This window comes from Pinus tabuliformis, chromosome 1_2 (assembly GCF_031772625.1).
Source record: "Pinus tabuliformis cultivar Carrire ecotype Pingquan chromosome 1_2, CPIR1, whole genome shotgun sequence".
Classification (NCBI taxonomy): Eukaryota; Viridiplantae; Streptophyta; class Pinopsida; order Pinales; family Pinaceae; genus Pinus; species Pinus tabuliformis.
In genome coordinates, this window is record NC_142298.1 from 131,066,906 (window position 1) to 131,072,537 (window position 5,632).

Genomic DNA, 5,632 nt, shown 5'->3' on the forward strand with positions numbered 1-5,632 from the left:
GGCGACACGATCTCTACATATCTGAACAAGCTCACCACCTGCAGAGATGAGCTTGGAAGTGTAGGAATCACGATAGCCAATGATGACATGGTGAGTCTTTCTCTCCTCGGTCTTCCTAAGAGCTGGCATAGCTACTAGGACTCAGTGAATGGAAGAGAGAAACTGCCAGATTGGGAACGACTGTGGTCAGATCTGATGCAGGAGGAGATCAGGAGGAGCACTAGAGATGGTTCTTCATCCAAGGAGGATGAAGAAAATCTAGCCTTAGCCAGTAAGACAAGGAAAGGGAAGGAGAAGGATTCTCATTCCAAATCAAATTCTTCCCATGGTGGGAAAAAGATTGACAAATCTAAAGTGAGATGCTTTAATTGTCATGAGGTGGGCCATTATGCAACTAATTTTCCATTTAAGAAATCCAAGAAGGGATCTTCAGAAGGATCTGAAGGTGAGGCACTGGCCTCTCAATTTGAATTGGATTTTACCCTCATCGCATGCATTGTTTCATCGATGATGCGTTGTGGTTGGTTTCTTGAAAGTGGAGCTTCATTCCACATGATCGGTGATAAGAGTTTGTTCAGCACCTTGGAGGAGAAAGACCTCCAGATGCGCATAGAGATGAAGGTACGGTTGTGTTTCAGAGGGAGCATGGAGTTCGCATCACCTTGACAGATATGAAGTATGTGCCAAGACTAAAGAAGAACTTGGTATCGATCGCAATGGTGGAGGACAAAGGCTACGATGTTGTCTTCAGTAAGGGAAAGGTTTTCCTTAGACACATCACCATGAGACAGGTGAAGCAGATCAGTTCACGAGTCAAGAACCTGTATGATCTTAAGGTTCAAGATGCATGCAAGGCCTTGAGGAGCAAGGCAAATGTTGGAAACTTGGTGGTTGAGAGGGAGAGTACATTACCTCTCAACATGCAGCCTTAGAATAAGTCTCAGACAATTATGGAGGAGCCATAATTGGTAAAGCAACTTCAGGAGGTTGTGGAGTAGCCACAACTAGAGAAGCCGAGAGAAGAGCGACTGGAGGCATCCACTCATGTAGAGACCTCCAGTAGGGGGAAATTTCGAGCCAAGTGGGCAGATGGATCACATGCAGCCATACCTCCAGGTGTGAGGTAGGGCAATGTGAAGTGACAGTCCCATGAAGGCTGAAACAGGGGCAGGATCTTTGAAGTACCCAGCCTCTTTGATTAGACCTTGCTACGGGAGCCCCGACGAGGAGTAGCAGGACTAGCTGAGTGGGTAGAGACAGATACGGATGGACTAGCAGAGAGAGCTTCAGCATCAGAGGGTGTTTCTAGCCCAACCGGGAGGTCAGTTGGGAGATCAGTTACTTACTTCTCAGTAATTGAGTTGCAGTGCAACATTGGGCAACATTGGGCAACAAGATGCAACATGATGAGAGGAGGTGTAGTGCGAATGCAGTGGTGGGAGATAGGACCAGCAACAGCATGGATGCAGCAGGAGGAACTAGCGTGATTGATGCAGTCAGAGATCAAAGTGATAGAGGCTAGAGCAGTCAGATACTAAAGAGCATAGAGGTGCAGATTTTTCAGTCAACAGAGGCAATAGCGGTCAGAGACTTTGATGACAGATGCATCACACTAATTCAGGTTGGATATTTTTTGTTTCTAGAGTTGCTGGAGCAACAACACTTGAGAGAAGTGTTGCATGCAGAACATTTCAAAGGTTCAGGATCGAGTTCAAGTTGAATGCCTTTCTTGTTGAGAGGGAGTGTTGAAAATAGCAATAAGAAATGCTAAAAATAGCATTGCTATAAATAGCATTTCAGGATATACTCCAACTCTGTTGGAAATAGAAAAAAATAGAAATGCTAAAAATAACATTGCTATAAATAGAATTTCGGGATATATTCCAATTTTGATTTGTCCTTGAATCAAAATTGAGAATTAAAATTCAAATTTAGTCTCACTAGCTGTTTGAAAATAATTAATTAATTCATCTTGAGTTAATTAGTTGGTGAAAATCAAACATGAAGTCTTTGTGAAGACATGCAATAGTTATTCCTTTGATTGAGGAAGTTATCCCTTAATTAAGGAGATAAGGATGAGTTGTATTTGAGTTGTAATTAGTTAGCTCAGTTAACTGAGTTAAGCCCAATTAAATTAGTTCCAAACAGTTTGTGGAACTGATTGTGAGTTCAGTCAGTTAATGCATGCATGCATGCAACTAGTGTTCTCTAGATAACTAAATATTCTCACTAGTTGTTTGAAAAATAATTAATTAATTCATCTTGAGTTAATTAGTTGGTGAAAATCAAACATGAAGTCTTTGTGAAGACATGCAACAGTTATCCCTTTGATTGAGGAAGTTATCCCTTAATTAAGGAGATAAGGATGAGTTGCATTTGAGTTGTAATTAGTTAGCTCAGTTAACTGAGTTAAGTCCAATTAAATTATTTCCAAACAGTTTGTGGAACTGATTGTGACTTCAGTCAGTTAATGCATGCATGCATGCAACTAGTGTTCTCTAGATAACTAAATATTCTCTCATAAATAACTCATGCATGTCAGTTCAGACAAAGACCCAGTTGAGATTAAAGATAGGGACATTGTACTATCAGTTGGAGGATTTTTCCTATAAGGAAACTCATCCATGCAGAAGGAATTAATTGCTTCAGGATTGCTCAGTTATTTCAAAGGTCAATGTTGTGTGTGAGGTGAGAATCACATAGGTTGCAGCTGGAGGACCTAGGAGAAACTGCGCAAGGAAATAGGAGGCTTGGAGTACTGAAGGAAGGCATATGTGTTGTCAATTCTGTCTATGAGTAGCAGTGAGGGATTGTACTAAGAGCTAGATAGCTTGTGAGCTAAATCTTTGTGTAATCCTGAGATATTTCCACTTGTATGATAATACAGATAGCGGGGTTTTTAGCTGAGGCTTTCCCCACGGTATTCTTTTGTGTTTCATCCTATGCAAGAACAACAATTTTTAATTGAAATCCTAAGAGCATGAATTCAAATAAATAGGCCTAATCTACTTTATAAAAAGGAAATTCATAACTAGCGTTTATTCTTCCCTAATCATGGATTTAGAGCCAAGGGGTCATTATTCAAGCCTAAGGGACAAAAACCAAGCTTTTGGAGCAAATCCGGTCAAGTTTACATGTGCTATAGGAGGTCCTATTTTGTTATAGGAGGAGATAACTTGCAAAATACCCAAGTAAATCAAATGAAAATGGGATGGGAATTTTTTTTTATTAATTATAATTTATTAGTACTCCATTCCAAGTGGAATTACTCCAAAATACCCCTGTTAACACGTGCTAAAAAATAGCAAAATATTACTACTCTAAAGACTGGAAATTCAAGAACTAGTGAGCTAGTTAACTTACCAAATGCCTAACCTAATCAAGTGAAAATTATATGGGGTAAATTTTGTTATTAAATTGAATGTTGTTATGCCCCAATACAATTGGAATAAACTCAAATTAAGCTTATTAACACATTCTAAAAAATAGCATAAAATTACTATTGTTTTGCTACAAGGGATTTCCAGAAATTCTAGATTTGTGAACTAGTAGACCAATCCAAGTAGCCCAATGATGAATATGACTTTTCAATTATGTTCTAAGGATGCCTCATGCTTTTTATTTGTAAATAACCTACAAAACAACTCACTTCGATCATTTAACCAATGTAATCTAGAACAAAAGAGAGAAGAATAGTAAATGCATAAATAAGAGATGCAAGTGAAAAAGACATTCAAATGACATAAATAAATTATACAAGAGTGCTCCGAGGCTCATGGGATGGCCAAGTCCAAGGAAACTCAGATTCCTATGAAGGAAACCAAGCTTTAGAAACTAAAAATGGCGCCAAACTTCATTATTTGAATCAATCCAAGTACATCCACGCTAGAAATGAAAGTGGCACTACTAAAAAACAAGTTTTGTCCACAAGAAGCCTAAGAAATACATGCCCCTAGAGGAAAATTAGAATTGGTACTTATACAAATTGATGCGAAAGCATTCTCCTTGAAAGGAGGAAGCTTTCCCCTCCAAAATCCCTCAAATTTTAGAGCTGGTTCCCAACACTAGGGATCTACATTAAATGACAGGGAACACATTCCTAGATTTTCCGGATCATTGGAGCTCAATAATTTGTGAATGATTTCATGATATTTTGTTCATTTATTATCCAGTATTGATTCTCTTGTAGCAAGGAGAAAGTCCCTATATTATCTCTTCCTCCAAATCTTCTTAACATGCCCAATATTCTCACAATATTCTACAAAAATAAATAATATTAGGCAAAAATATGCAATTATCTCTAAACCTTCCTAATGAACATATTAAAACTAAAAATTATGTCATCTAATGCACAAAAGAGATATTTAATGTGTTTAAGTATGGTAATATGGGCCTTAATTTATGCATAATTTGGAGGCCCATCATACCCCCCAACTAAAAGTGTTGGTCATCCTCTGAGCAACTTAGTGACCTAATTGTGCCTCATTCATGGCCCTAGTGGCCTCTTTAACATCCCAAGCTACCTCAGAAGGAATTTTTGCACATATTCTTTTGCTCCATCCTCTTCCTCTTATTCTCTAGATCCTTCTTCTGTAGATCCATCCTTTTCTCCAAGTTCTAATTAGGCTAATGCTTGTGTCTTAAGAAAAGTCTCCCCGTTAATGTCCACAATGTTTTTCCATAATACAATTTTTCGAACATTATCCACAACATATATGATAATTAGCATCCTTGATGAGTGCATGTAATCTCTTCAATTGAAGCTACCCCTACCCATGATTTGTCACTCTGATTTTCCAAGGCTTGGAAAACCAATACTCTCAATCTTCTACAAGGGTAAAAGAGTAGTTTTATCCATACTAGTTAGAGGAAGGAAAACTTCAAACTCAACTCAAAAACCCATTTCCTTTCTTATCTTGCTTAACTCAAAAGAAAGATTCTCATTCAATTTTTTTATTCTCAAACTACTATTAGATATTTGGTTGAAGGAATGAGAGGTTTTGCAGGTTTCTTGTCCACATATGGTAGTGAAAAATGTGTACTTACCCTTCTCTTAGATGTAACTCTTCAAATCTAGGGAAAATTTTCTCAGAATCAGACTTTTTGAAACTCTCTAGACTTTCGTATAGCACACTGTCTTCTCCTGTAGTAAATCTGTTTCTCCTATAGTACACAGTCTATCTCTCCTGTAGAAACCTTGTTTCTCTTATAACAACCCTATTTCTCCTATAGAAGTTATGCCCAATCCTATATACCTACAAATCAACTATGTATCTCTTTTTTAGCACCCTAGGCAGCCCCTGGTAGCATCTCGTGCTACCTTCGATGTCATCATGAGCCTCTCTAACTGTTTTGGGAATGATCATCGATACAACTAAAGTTGAGCCTTGTTATTTTATTTCTTTCTTTGGTAGTGGGATCAATGCACTTGGTGATCTGGTCCTCATTCCTCATAATTATCACTTTCCCCACTTTGACTTCTCCATGTTGCATGGGTATTTGAGTAAACTGCAGTCTTACTAGTTGAGGGTGGCCAAGTTTATTGGCCACCTTCAACCTATAAAACCTTCTCTTGTGTGCATTGAAAACAATAATTTTTAACCATAATATGCTCAACAAGAGAGGTGAAGAA